The sequence below is a fragment of the Bos indicus x Bos taurus genome, chromosome X (genome assembly GCF_003369695.1).
Source record: "Bos indicus x Bos taurus breed Angus x Brahman F1 hybrid chromosome X, Bos_hybrid_MaternalHap_v2.0, whole genome shotgun sequence".
In the NCBI taxonomy this organism is placed as follows: Eukaryota; Metazoa; Chordata; class Mammalia; order Artiodactyla; family Bovidae; genus Bos; species Bos indicus x Bos taurus.
Genome location: NC_040105.1, coordinates 114,067,219 through 114,082,216, shown reverse-complemented (window position 1 = coordinate 114,082,216; position 14,998 = coordinate 114,067,219). Strand labels below are relative to the sequence as shown.

The 14,998-nt window shown below is 55.5% G+C and overlaps 1 pseudogene; it reads right to left on the bottom strand.

Moving 5' to 3' along the window:
• LOC113888166 overlaps positions 1-12,395 on the bottom strand; it is a 44,639-nt pseudogene extending 32,244 nt beyond the window's left edge.
• Between the last annotated feature and the right edge of the window lie 2,603 nt (positions 12,396-14,998).

The following is a 14,998-nucleotide window of genomic DNA, read 5'->3' as shown; positions in this document are numbered from 1 at the left end:
ACTGGAAGGCCAGGTCTCCCTTGTTGGAAGTCTGGTGCAGGCACAGGAGGCCCCTGAGAAAGGACTTGGGGTGGTGAAGGCCAGGGCTCTGTCAGCCCCAGCACCGAGCTGCTGTGATGCCCGACCAGGCTGCTCACTTTCGAGACAAAACACAGCCCCTTATGAAGGTTCGCTGCCTGGGGAACACCTTACCTTTTGAGAAGTTTTCATTTGTCTTTTTGCCTTGACTTCCATATGCCTCTTAACCTGGAATCACACGCAGATGCTGCTATTTAAAAACCACATTCCCAGAAACCTCAGTATGTATTGCACATGCTTACCTGTAAACCTATAGAGAAAGTGAAACTGTTCAGATTGCAATCTCAAGTCATCTGCTTGTCACAAAAGGCACCTTTTATTGACAAAGTCAAGGCTGCCTGACATCAAAAGAGACCCATGTGGTACAATGCTCAGTCCTCAGTAGATTTTGACTGATGTCTGTGGAGTAAAGTGGCTAAGCACGCGTCCTCCTGGGCCAGGCAGAGGCGGCAGCCTAAGGTCACACAGGAGTGTAGGGAGGGAGCATGGCCTTGATGGGCTGGCCCTGGACAGTGAAACTGTCTTGAGCCCCACGCATGCCCGGGTCACCAGAGGAGAGGCCAGGTGGCTCCAGAGGCACAGAATTAGTTCTCTCCCCAGGACCACACAGGCAACAGTGTCTAGGAGAGTGGAAATACAATTCAACCAGACAGGGTGTCTCAGAGACGGGCCCTGCCTCACAAGTGCTCCAACTAGATAAGGGTGACCCTGGAGGCTCAACCAGGCAGATCCTGAGGAGCCAGTGATCCATGGCCAACACATTTCCCACCAGCTCTGCCCAAGCCTCCCTCAGCCCAGTGCTCATTTTAGGTCCTCAGTAGCCCCTGGGCTCCCATGCTCTGTCCCTTCACAAAGGGAGGTGCCATGGCCAAACAGATGAGGTAGGGAGGCTGAAAGAAGCTGATTTCTGGATGATGGAAACAAGGTGAGCAAGGCTGGCAGTGCTCTGGAGTGCCAGCTCTCTGCAGGAGGAACCACCTGGGACTCCGTGGGCACTGTCATGAGGAAAGGCACTAGATTGGATTGAGCTACAAATTGGCAGGGGAGGCTGATGAGACACCACAGCCTGGGTCTTGTCCACGCCCAACCACACAAGCAAGGCCTGTGACTGGGCAGCAAGGTGTTCAGCCATCTGCTGAGCCTCTGGAAAGAGAGGGATGGTCCCCATCTCCAGGGTCTAAGGTCCTGGCCAGGGGACCTTCCAAGGCCCCATGCAAATCCCCCAGGTAACGAGCTCTGCATGACCCCACCCTCAGCAAACCTGGGGATGCCCAAGCCTCGCTCAGGCAGCACCTCTGGCCTCTAAGCAGTGCTATGGGGGGTTTTGGGGGGGTGCTGGGGGTGGCCAGGCCATCATGGGGGCTGGGCTGAACTGCAGTGAGGCTGAGCCCTTGGCCTTCAGGGGCCCCAGGGGCAGGGCGGGTCAGCCACCCACCCTACCCCTGAATGTCTCTCCTTTCTGTGGGAAGAGTCTAAATTTGCCTGACCAGTGGGGACTTAGAACCCACAACTCACGAGTTCTTGAACCCCGAAAGCCCCTCTGCCAACTCTGCCCATGAAGGGCCCATGGGAGGGGGCATCCATGCAGACCAGTGGAAGAGAGCCACCAGGAAATGACCCTGGGGATACCCCAGAGAGGAGGCATGTGAAGTTACTGTGAGCAGCCAAGGCCATCTACAGGCTGCTGAGTTCTTGCTAACTCACCTGCCGCTGCTCACCCTCTTCAACTAAAACAACATCATTTATACAAAAGTTTCTGAAGTCTGGTGACACTGAGGGGCCCCCATGGGAAGGCGAGTGGCTCCCTCAGCTCCCCCATGGTCATGGGCTGAGTAGCCCCCATCCAGCATCTGAGCTAGGACACCAGCCTTCTCTCAAGGCTTAAAGAGGCCCCCTCCTGAGAGAGGACGAGGGGTCCAGTCACCCTGGAACAGAGGATCCTATAGAATACAACTCCACCCTGACTGAGACTCCTGTGGGTCCCAGTTTGGGCTGTCAGGCTGAGACCCCATACCCCCTCACTTCCTCAGTGAACTCAGGGAGTCAGAGGCTTGGTCTTTGGGGCGCAGTCTCAGGTGGGCAGAGGGAGGGGCCCACGTCTTGTGGAGACTTGAGATGAGGACTAGAGGAGGCTGAGGGTCCCCAGGGGATGCATGTGTGGCCCTCCTGATAGCCCTGGGGGACCATAGGGCCTGGCATCCAGATGTAATGTCACTGATCCTGATGGGAGTGAAGTGAGGGCCTGGGTCAGGTGCCCGGGTTCAGGTCAGCAGAGTGAAGGAACCCAGCTGTGCTAGGAGTCAGCTAGAACCCTGAGGGGGGCTCTGGGACCCCACGACAATCCAGGTCATCATTTCTGTCAGCCCTGGGAGACCCTGGAAGGGTTGTGGGAGTGAGCCCCCTACTCCTGCTTGCCTCTCGGGGTCCTGGCTGGGGAGGGCCTGGTTCTAAGGGGAGCAAGGTCAGGGACAGAGGGTGGTGCTCAGACCTGCTGAGAGTCAAAGTGAAGAGCAGGAGGAGGGTTGAGGAATTCCGGGGCATCATCTCAGCTTGGGAAGCCCTGGGCATGGAGCCCTGATGTCGTGTCTGCAGACTCCCCCTGAGGGATCCCAGTGAAGTGATGGCCTTGGTGTGAGGACCCTGCCTCCAGTCAACACAAGGGGCATCCCCCGACCTGCCAGGGCTCAAGATGAGGACCTTGAGGGAGGACACAGGGAATCCCACAGATCCCGGCACCTGCTGTCAGTCAGGGGCGACTCTCGTGGGGGCATGAGCTCGGGGTCTCAGAGACATTGAAGACTTGGCATAAGGGGCGGATTGGAGGGGAGATTCTTAGGCTTTGAAGGAGTTTAGGTGAGGACCCTCAGGGAGGACCGAGCAGACCCCTGCCCCTGTGCTCAGTGCTGGGAGGCCAGGCAGGACGTGAGGAGGAACTGAGGACCCGCAGGAGGCCGTGGGCAGTGTGGCCACATGTGGAGACCCTTAGTGCTTTCTGTTCAGACTCTGGTCTTGTTCTGAGTTTCCATGCAGGCTCCCAGAGGGGTGGGACCAGGTCGTGCCAGGATAAAGGTGAACACTACAAGGGAACCCTGAGGGGACCTCCCACCACACAACTGGGGGGACCTCACAGAGTCCACTCCTCGTACCATCCCAGAAGGCTCAGGGCTGTGCCACAGGATACCCCTGAGGTGCCCCTCCATTTCTCTCACAGGGGATCCAGGAACCAGGAGGCAAAGGCAGAGGTCTGAGGACCATGTCCAGAGGTCAGAGACTAGAGGAGGTCCAGGCAGTGCCAGGAGTCAAGGTGAGGAGGGTGGCCTGAGTATGCACCAGGGGCTCCCCATCCCAGAACAGAGGGGAACCCACAAGGGCCTAATTCCCACAACTTGTCACACTGGAAATCTCAAGCTGTGTTGACTGCACCCTGGTGAGCCACCTCACTTCCTCCTTCAGGTAGCCAGGGGGCTGGCCACTCTGGAGGCACGCCCCTGTGAGATCTGAGAGCACCCCTAAAGGGGAGACATGTAAGTGGCCTGTGTCAGACCGCCCAGGGTGCGTTTCTCAGCCGAGGCTGCTCACACCCCCTCTCTCCTCCAGGCAGGTGGTCCCCATCTGTCCCCCTGCCTCACTTCTGTCTGTGGTTTGATCCCAGGCATCATGCTCATGGTCAAGATGAGTGAGCTGAGCAAGCCAAGCAAGCCTGAGGAAAACCTTCAGGACCCAGGTGAGGCCCAGGGCCCGGAAGAGGTGCAGCTCTTGGGGACTGAGGCGGGGAAGGCTGCATCTGCCTTGGCCTCATCCCCTCTATCTCCTGCTCCACCCTTGTGGAGGCCTTGCCCCAGGAAACTCTTAATGAGATGGTGACAGGAACATGGTGACGTTCCTGCTCCTCAAGTATTGAGCCAAGGAGCTGACCTCCCAGATGGAAATGCTGAAGAAGGTCCTCAGGGATAACCAGGAACAGTTGTCGGTGGTCTTCAGCCAAGCCTCGGAGAGCCTGCAGCCGGTCTGTGGCATGGAAGTGAAGGAGGTGGACCCCACGGAGCACATCTACATCATGGTCCCCACCCTCGGCCTCACCTGCGATGCAATGCCGAGTGGTGGGCAGAGCATGCCCAAGGCTTGCCTCCTGGTGCTGGTTCTCAGCCTGATCATGTGGAATGGAGACCGTGCCCCTGAGGAGGAGGTCTGGGGAGCACTTAGCAAATGGGGATGTTTGTTGGGAGGGAGCACTGTGTCTTTTGTGATACCAGAGAGCTGCTGACCCATGTGTGGGTGTGGGAGGGGTACCTGGAGTACTGGCAGGTGCCTGACAACGACCCTGCTTGACACGAGTTCCTGTAGGGTCCCTGGGCCTATGCAGAGACCAGCAAGTAGGAAGTCATGGAATATCTGCTCAGAGACAACCAAAGGTTTTCCAGGGCCTTCCCACCCCCATCTGCAGAGGCTGTGAGGGAGGAGGAATAGGAGCCCTGACCCATAAAAGTAGCCAAGCTGATCCTTCCCTCTGTGATTGAAGAGGGAGCGGTCAGCCTTCTCAGTAGTGATGGCCTGGGCCACTTGGGGGAACCCGGTGTGTAGCTTTGTGTTCCTTTTCTCTGTGATGACATGGAAAATAATCTCTGTTTTTTAGGAATTTTTCAAATGTGTTTTTTCAGCTTAAGCCTTAATAAACTTCAGTATCTAACTTTGTGAATTACATTGATCCCACATGTATTTGTACTTAGCCAGTTTAAGGACCAGAGTTTTGCTGTTTTGTAAAAGAGATTGGGAACTCTCCTATTTTATTTTGTGACCCTGAGCAAGATCATAAAGAATTGGAATTACAAATACTTTGGATATGTGAACTTACTTAGCAGTATATAGTTGGTGGAAAAATTGGAAAATAAAAAACAGTTGTAGTGAATTCTCACTTCTTATAGGTTTTGACTGTCCTTTTCTACGGCTAATCTGCATCTGTTTACTTGGATTTTGCCAGGTTGTTATTTAAGAAACTAGGAGAAAATTGATGAGATTAATAAGCCCCCTTCTCACTGGTTCATTTATTCCACAGAACTTCAGGAGGTGAGGTGTTAGGGCAGAGGGTGGAAGCTTCAGATCTGCAGAGGATGGACTCTCGAGACCCTGAAGCAGTATTGAGTAGACCTCCCTCCCACCTCTGGGGTCAGTGTTAGGAGGCCAGGCGGGATGTGAGGAGGAGGTGAGCACTGAGCATCTCCCCAGCCTAGGACCTGCCGAAGGCCCTGGACAGGTGACACCACACGTGGGAGCCCTCAGTGCTTTCTGTTCAGACTCAGGTCTTGTTCTGAGTTTCCCTGCAGGCCCCCAAGGGGGAGGGACCAGGCCATGCCAGGGGAACAGTGGGCAATACAAGGGAGTCCAGAGGGGACCAGCCACCCCATAACTGGGGGACCTCGTAGAGTTCACCCCTTTTACCAGCACAGAAGGCTCAAGTCTGTGCCACAGTCTACCCCCTAGGTGCCCCCTCCATTTTTGATACAGGAGCTCCAGGAACCAAGAGGTGAAGGCGGAGGTCTGTGGCCCGTGTCCACAGGTCAGAGACCAGAGGAGGTCCAGGCAGTGCCAGGAGTCAAGGTGAGGACGGTGTCCTGAGTGTGCACCAGGGGCTTCCCATCCCAGCACAGAGGAGAGCCCACAAGGTCCTAATTCCCACAGCACGTCAGACCCAGAACCTCACTCTGTGCTGACTGCAACCTGGGGGGCCACCTCCCATCCTCCTTCGGGTAGCCAGGCATCAGGCCAATCTGGAGGAGCTCCTCTGTGAGGCCTGAGAGCACCTCTCAAGAGGAGACCTGTAAGTGGCCTGAGTCAGACCGCCCAGGCTGGGTTTCTCATATGAGGCTGCTCACAACCCCCCTCTCCTGCAGACCTGGGGTCCCCATCTGTCCCCCTGCCTCACTCCTGTCTGCAGTTCGACCCTGGTCATCATGCCTGGGATGCATGAGCTTTGACAGCCTGAGAGAGTCTTTCAGGATCCAAGAGAGGATGAGGGTCTGATGGTGGCAAAGTTCACTTGGGGTGAGGAGGAGGAGGAGCAGATGAAGGAAAGAGATGCAGCTTCCTCCTCTCCCTGTCTCCCAGTCTGGGGCACCCTGGAGGAGGTGGCTGCTACTGCAACAACCAGTTTCCCCCAGAGCCCTCTAGGTGTCTGCCCCTCTCCCACTGCCATGGCTGCCAATCTTGGGAGCCAGTCTGAAGACCATGGCCTCAGCAGACAAGATGAAGTGCCAGACACCTCACGTGACCAGGAAGATGCAAAGTCCTTGCTCCAAGATGCACTATGGGTGAAGAAGAAAGAGCTGGTGTGATTCCTGCTCAGCAAGTATCTTGCCAAGGAGCCGATCACAAAGGCAGAAGTGCTGAATAGTGTCCTCAAAGATTACCAGGACTACTTCCTGGTGGTCCTCGGTCAAGCCTCAGAGTACCTGCAGCTGATCTTTGGTTTGGAGATGAAGGAGGTGGATCAGAGTGAGCAGACCTATATCCTGGTCCCCACCTTGGGCCTCACCCTCAATGAGATGCTGAGGGATGGGCAGGGGTTGCCCAAGGCCGGCCTCCTGGTGGTGATCCTGTGCCTGATCACTGTGGAAGACAACCGTGCCCCTGAGGAGGAGGTCTGGGAAGCATTCAGCAGGATGGGGGTGTCCTGGGAGGGAGCACTACATGTATGGGGATCCCAGGGAGCTGCTGACCCAAGTGTGGGTGCGGGAGGGGTACCTGGAATACCGGTAGGTGCCTGACAACGGCCCTGCTCGATACAAGTTCCTGTGGGCTTCCTGGGCCTATGCAGAGACCAGCAAGTTTAAAGTCCTGGAGTATCTGGACAGAGTCGGTTGAAGGGGTTCCAGCTCCTTCCACCCCCTCTGCAGAGGCTGCGAGGGAGGAGGAATGGTGACTCTGAGCCAGAGCAGCAGCCAGGCTCCTTCCAGGCCCACATCCAGCAGCTTGTCCTGGGGGGTGCAGGAAGGGAGGTGATCCTTCCCTCTGTGATTGAAGAGGGGGCGGTCAGCCTTCTCAGCAGTGAGAGCCCGGGCCCACTGGGGGAACCCAGTGTGTGGCATCTTTGTGTTCCTTTTCTCTACAATGACACGGAGACTCATCTCTCTTTTCTTGAGGAATTTTTCAAATGTTATTCATTTTTATAGAAGACGATGCATCCCAGTATCTAACTGTGTCAGTGACATTGATCACCGTGTGTTTGTACCCAGCCAGTTCAAGAACAAGAGTTTTTTCTCTTTTGTAAAAGAGATTGGGAACGCTTCCATTTTATTTTGTGGTCCTGCACAAGATAACATGGAATTAGAATTAGAATGATTTTGGAAATGTGCATTTATTTAGCAGTGACATAGTTGGTGGAAGAATTAGAAAATAAAAAGTGATAGTACTGAATTTTTGCTTCTTATACTTGTTGTGTGTCATTTTGTACAGCTAAGGGATCTCTGTTCATTTGGATTTGCCCGGATTATCAAAGGAAGTGGCAAGTAATCTGAGTCAAGCAGCCCCTGCTCACTGGCTCATTTATTCTGAAGACCTTTATGGAGCCTTTGCTCCATGAAAAGCCCTGTGTTAGCAGTGGGGACACTGGGAGAAGCAGGACAGCCCCACACCTGGAGCAATGGTCTGAGAGCCACGGTCACATGAGGTTCGTCGTGGGAGTGAGGGGAAATGAGACATTGCTGTAAGGTGTCCCTTTGGATCTTAGATAAACCCCAGAGAGATCTGTTTCTGGGGCAGGATGGAAGGGGTCCTGGCTCTTCTCACATTTCTGCTGACCACAGGGATGGAGTAGGTGTTTTCTACCCAGTATCTGCTAGAAATCCTGCAGAACTCCTGTCACACTCCCTTGAAATGATGCCCAGAAATCCATGGGCTGACCCTCTCTTTCCTGGTCCCAGGGACCCAGGTCTCAAGGTGTTAACTAGCTTTTAATTATCTTGATTTTCATTGGGCATTGTAATCAAAGACTCGGCATTTATTGGCACTGCAATGATGAAAATAAGGGTTGGGATGGAAGAACAGCTGGGACACAGGCAAAGAGTGGTTCCTGCTTCTATTTCCGAGAGCAGCTTGGGTCCTGCTGGAACACTCCTCCACACCCAAATTTCACAGGTCCTCTAACTGGAAATGGGGTTACTGGGTAGCTCAAACAATGAAGAAACTGCTTGTATTGTGGGAGAGCTGGGTTCAATTCCTGGGTCAGGAAGATCCCCCTGGAGAAGAGCATGGCAACCCACTCAAGTATTCTTGCCTGGAGAATTCCATGGACAGAGGAGCCTGGCAGGCTACAGTCTATGGAGTTGCAGAACCAGACATGACTGAGTGACTAACACTATGTTCCACTATGGTCTAACTAGAAAAGTTTCTTAGTTTTATTTATGAAACATCCTATTGAGGTGCATATCCTCTGACCTGTCCTGGACCACAAAGCAGCCAACTCCACCTACTGGAGGAGTGTCTGGGGGCAACAGTGTGAGAAATTCCTGCCTCGTCATCACAGGGCTAACAGCCGCCAGGCCTTGAGCTCTGTGTCGTCCCTCACATGTATCCTGCAGCCCAACACACGGGGCTCCTCACACCCACTCGCCTCCCAGATGAAGAACTGAGGCTACAGCCCTTGGGCATCTTCCCAGGACTGGGCTGGGGTGGGCTCAGAGCCCTGATCTCAATTCCTCTGGAGCCCCCACCCTGCCTGTCCACCCCAGGCTGTGGCCCTACCTTCCTGCCTTCCTCTTCTCAGTGCTACACGATGCCTCTGAGGTGACAAAATCAGGCCCGTGGAAGGAAGGGGACAAGGGGAATCAGAAGCACTGTGGGGCTTCTCTGGGGTTTGCTGGGAACTGACTCTGCCAGGGGCCTGCATCTCTGTCCAGTCCCAGCGCCTCCTGCCTGAGGGTGGTGCCCTGTCCCTGCTGCTGCCATGGGACCTCCTGCCCAACTGCCAGGCTGACCAGCAGGCTGAACCTGCCAGGCTGACCAGCTCCTCTCCGAGCAGGAGAGATGGAGTGTTTGACTGAATGGCCTCAGAGATGGAGTGTTTGACTGAATGGCCCCAGTGCCCACTGGGATAAGGACGCTACAAGAGCCTCCTCTGATATGGGAGGGCAGATAACATGGGCAGAACCCCGAGGCTCCAGGTCTCCCCAGCCTCAGAGAGGAAGAAGAGCAGCTGGAAGGTCTCTGAACTGGGGACACCAGAGTGGGGATGCCAAGCACAGGGACAAGAAAGCAAGGCTGAGAAAGGCAGGCCTTAGACATCATGAGGGCTTGTGTGTACACCACACGAGTGTCCCAAGCCACAGCTGACAAAGACCCCTCAGCTCCCAGCCCCATCTCTGCCCATGCTCTGCAAATCCCCCATCTTAGCCCAGGGCTGTTGAGGGCAGATCCATTTTAACCTGTCTGGCCTTGGCCCTGGGGCCACCCTGGACCAAATAACCCATTAGGTTACTGTCACCTCATTCGACTGCTGAGGAGGCACCGAGGGATAGAATGATAGCCCATGACTGCAGGGGACCTGAGCACACACACCTCCGTCCTCACTTTTTTCCTTGTACCTGGAGGAAGGGTCCCTGTTTACTGGAGGGGGGAGGGGAGGACCAGAGCCATAGGCCTGAACCTCAGCAGGGTCTCAGCACCTCACAAGGAGGCTCCATTTCACATGGCTATGAGGATGGGGACAAGGTCCCAGAGGAACCCAGCCCAGGGCCTCCCGGGCCTTTCCTTCCCCGAGCACAACAGAGCCACAGTTCTCACAGGCCCACGAGGCACCACGTGATCAGGCTCCTATCCTGGTGGCCTGCTCTCCTCGCCCCTAGATTCCCCCTGGTAGCCATGAAGGCCATCCTTCCATCCATGAAACATTCCAGTGTGTTCCTGCCTAAGAACTTTTGTAGGGTGTGAGGAGTCACATCATGTCCCTCAAGTCCTGGAGTCTCAATCCCAAGTACCTTGGTGTGACCTTACAGACAAAGAAAAGGTCTTCACAGAGCTGATGGAGATCAAGTGAGCTGATTAGGATGGACCCTCCTCTAACACGATGGCTGTCCCCATACATAGGACACACTGAGAGACAGAGAGGCACATGGGAGAACTCACGATGAAGAGAAAAGAGGATCTCTCCAAGCCCAGACATGCACACCATGGCCAGCAAAGCCCCGGAAGTGAGGAGGGGGAAAGATGGGACAGACTCTCTCCACAGCCCTCATGAGAGCCAATGTCTGCTGACACCTTGACCTGGGCTGCCACTCAGTAGACAGCCCAGCCAGGTTCCTGACCTTTGGGGTGTCACCTCCCATGAGTCATTCACCCTAAAGCAAAAAAGGCTCCTTATGAGTCCCCCAATGATGCCACAAGTTTCTGATCAGCAGCTGAGTGTCTCCAGCTCCTGATCCAGGGGCCTCCCCAAGAGGTTCACCGGAAAACACAGTCACGCCACTGCCAAAGGCCTTGAAAACACGTGATCCCAAACCCAAAGACAAGTACAAAGTTTCCACAAGGTGAACACCAGCCCTTGTCGCTCTGCCCTCACAACTGTATTTAGGAGCCTGTCTTTGGACGTGCGGCCACCAGGCACCATGTCCAACACACATGCTTTGTGAGCCAAGGGACACTTTACAGCAGGACAAGGGTCGCCTGCAAGGACAGACTGCTGCCTGTTTCTGGGCCTGCGGGCCTCTCTGCCTGCCGATGCTCAGCCCAGCCCCCGGGCTCCCCCATCACCCTCTGGACACTGTTCCAAAACAGGGAGTTTGGACCAGAGCACAGAGGGAAAAACACTAACCGGTTTCCTAACAACACATTTCTCTCAAGCACCCAGACCCAGCAGGGCCAAAACGAGTGGCGATGCCATCTTTTCATAAAGGTCAAAGTCCCAAAGACTCTCCCTGAGTCAAGAGCAAAACCACATGAGAGGAGTACCAGACCCCGAACCCCCACCAAGTGGGCAGCACACCCCAGGGCGGGGCCGAATCAGACCAAACCAGACGGGCACGTACAGGGCACAGCTGTGACTGGACGGTGTCACCATGAGCTGGTCTCTCTGTCACCCTCCCCTCGACAGCCCAGCCTGGACAGGCCTCCCCCACAAAGGGGATCAGGTGCTTGAGGGTATCTACCTGGAAGATGTCTTTCCTGGCCCTCCCTGGGACAGGCTGCAGCCTCCAGCGGGGGTCGGCGAGCACAGTCAGGTACTTCTGTTGCAGGTTGGGTAGCAGGGCTTGATTCTCCAGCTCCTCCACCTCAATGGGTCCTAGGTTTTATGGGCACAGCAAAGTGTCCCCAACGTCCATAAGACCTGTGTACAAAGACAGGACACAGAAGGAGAGCAAGGTGATTCAAAGTCATTCCTGCTAGAGACTAAGACCGTATCACAGAGGGGACCCGGGGTGAACTGGGTCCTCTGTCTGAGCCTTTCAGATGGGCTCACCTCAGCAAAGGGAATTCGGGACGAGGCCAATCGAGGGACGGAGCGAAATGAAAGGGAGAGGCCTGGTGCTCCATGAACCCACCAGGCCACGGGCAGCTCTCAGGCTGCCCACTGCAGGCTGCAGGGACAGAGTAGGAGGGCCCCAGTGGGGAGCCTGTGGGCATCAGGTCCCCATTCGACTCACCAGCAGAGAGGTGCTGCTGTGGGGCCTCACCCCTGGGGAGTCAGGGGACTTGCTCAGGCCCAGCTGCAGGTAGTGGGGCTGGGGAACCCAGGCTGGGTGTCGTGCTGCCTCTCATGGTCTCTGCCGGGCACACACACACACACATGGACACACGCACACACACACACACAGACAACTGCCACGTGCAGACCTGGACCCACATTTGCCTCAGAGCACAACCGGGACTGAGGCCCAGAGTGGTGGTCAGGCAACTTGTGCCACCATCTCCCAGGCCACGTACCCTTGCTGCCCCTCTGAAGAAACCCTAGCCCACCCCACCCCCACAAACTGGTTCAACAGAAAACAAATGAGCACAACCCAGCTGAGATCCAGGGAAGTGCCCGGGGCTGTCTAGGCAGCACGGGGAAGGGCGCTTGCCCCACGATCCTCACTTGCCCATGGTCACTCTGCAGCTGAACTGGTCCCCATCCCGCAGCAAGGCTCGGATCCAGGTGGGGCTCATCCCCAGCCTCTGCTCCAACAGCTCCCGCCAGGACATGTCCTCTCACTGCAGGTGCCTGATGTGGACGGCCAGGGTACATTGCTTGGTCTGCATAGCATAGGCCGGCACCGAGTTTCCAGGGTCTTGACACCACTTAAGACTAATTCCGCATAAGGCTGTCGGAAGGACAGACAGCCGAACTTCATCTCCCAGGGCTCCCAGGGCTCCCACTGCCTCACGTGGCTGCAGAACACAGAACCACAAAGACCAAGAGCGTGACACAGAGGCCTCCAAGCTCACAGCCCTAGGCGGGACCTCAGCCTCACGTGCCCAAGCAACAGCCAAGCCTGCTGACACAGAGGGGAGGGTCACAGAGGGCTGGCTCTTTCCATCCATCACCACGTGGTCTGCTGACAGGGGGTGGTGACCCAGAGGACCTGGTCATCACATGCAGTCTGTGGGGAGGTCAGGAAGGAGGGCAGGACAGCAGAAGAGAGGTACAAGGTGAGTTCCAAGACAGAGAGTCTCAACACCCTTGGAGCACTGAGGAGGGAGGGTGGGTCCCCTGGCTTCACAGCCCAGTGGCCGGGCTCTGGTCCTCTCCCAGCACAGACAGGCACAGTCCCAGGTTTGGCTTCCCCCACCCCTGGCCCCCACTGCAGCCCTCAACTCCCCGGCCCCCATGCCTGCCCATGCTCTGCAGATCCCCCATCTTAGCCCAGGGCTTCTGAGGGCCGATTTGTGCTAACCAATCTGGCCTCAGCCCTGGGGCCACCCTGGACCTCAGACGGCCCTGCCAGGTGTCTTCCCCTCACCTTTGGAAGCCACCTTCCTCCCAACCCTTCCCACACCACGGTCTCCACTGTCAGCAGATGTCCCGGCCCCTGCCCGGAACCTACAGAAAAAAACGGAAAGTAGGAACTTCTGGGACAGTCGTGCTCCATGTCCTTGCCAGGGCCTGGGACAGCACCTTGCAGGAATCACAGAATTCAAACCTCAAATAATCCACTAGGTTACTGTCACCTCATTCCACAGCTGAGGAGGTGCTGAGAGATAGAGATAGCCCATGACTGCAGGGGACCTGACCACATACACATCCATTCTCACTTGTTTCGTTGTACTTGGAGCGGGGGGTCCCTGTTCACTGGATCGGGGTAGAGGCAGAGGAGCAGAGCCATGGGCCTGAACCTCAGCAGGATCTCAGCACCTCTCAGGGAGCCTCTGTTTCCATGTGGCTGTGAAGACAGGGACAAGGTCCCAGAGGAACCCATCCTAGGGCCTCCTGGGCCTTCCCTTCCCTGAGCACAACAGAGCCACAGTTCTCACAGGCCCACGAGGCCCCATGTGATCTGGCTCCTGCCCTGGCAGTCTACTCTCCTCACCCCTGGATTCACCCCCGGTAGCTATGAAGGCCATCATTCCATCCTTGGAACATCCCAGTGTGTTCCTACCTCAGAACCTTTGTAGGGTGTGAGGAATACATTGCATTCCCTCAAATCCAGGTGCTGGAGTCTCAATCCCGAGTACCTCGGTGTGACCTTACAGACAAAGGAAAGGTCTTCACAGAGCTGATGGAGGTCCAGTGAGCTCATTAGGATGGACCCTCCTCTAACAGAATGGCTGTCCCCATACAAAGGACACATTTAGAGACAGACAGGTACACAGGAGAACTGGGGTGAAGAGGAAGGTGCAGCTCTTCAAGCCCAGACACACCCACCATGGCCAGCAATGCCCCCGGAAGTGAGGGGGAGAGATGGGACAGACTCTCACCACAGCCCTCACGAGCACCAACATCAGCCGACACCTCAACCTCGGCTGCCGGCCTCCTGAACCAACACAGTTGTAGTGTGAGCCACCCAATGCAATCCTGACATGACTGCTGGCAAATGAAGACAGAAGGTCAGCCCTGTCTGTACATCTCTCTGCAGGGGCAAATGGGGAGTTGGGGGATGACTTCTCCACTCCCAGCATCTCAGGCACACTCCTCCATGTCTGCACATCTTCATGTGTCTGTTTTCACCTCCCAGTGTCGGGGGTCCCACAAGTTACTGACTCTTCCTTCCTGATGGAAGGGAAGGGAAAACTCATTGTGCCAATACAACCACTTGACGTGACCACACACTCACTGACTGAAGAACCATAGAGGAAGATGCCCGGGGTATAGGGCACACACCCAAGGTGCTGACACATGCCAGCAAATGCCCTTCTGCAAAGGATCCGCAGTGTCCACTCCCCCAACCGCAGTCAAGTGTGCCATGTCCTCCACACTGGCTGGCCCTGAGCATCATCATCCCACTGAACCTTTACCTGCTGGGTGACAAAGGGTCACCCTCTTCACTGGGTGAACATATCACAATGTTCCCTCCAACCTCACACCTCTTGTCCTGATACACAGGCACTATAAGTTCGAGTATTCCTGGAAGCTATTTCAATACAGGATAGCTAGGAATAACTTGAATGTGTACAGAACTGGTTGGGAGCTCCTAAAATATGTTTCTCGAAATCCAAACTACTTTCTCCTGATTTAATCTCCCCTTAGCCAGATTCCCAATATGCCCATGGTCACTGTATAGCCACCCAATACAAGAGCAAGAGGGATGGTGGCAGCAGAATGGACACAGAGATGCCCTGAGCCAACTGTGGCTAAACCACCTTTCGTTGATTTTACAAACCAGACGACTGGCATATACCATAATGCTAGGGCCTCTTCCAGACCTGGAAATGCCAATGACTCTGAAGCTTAATCTTAAACTTCATTAGCTTTGCTGTTCATCTCTGTCTGGTCCAGAGACTTACAGAAGGGAAACCA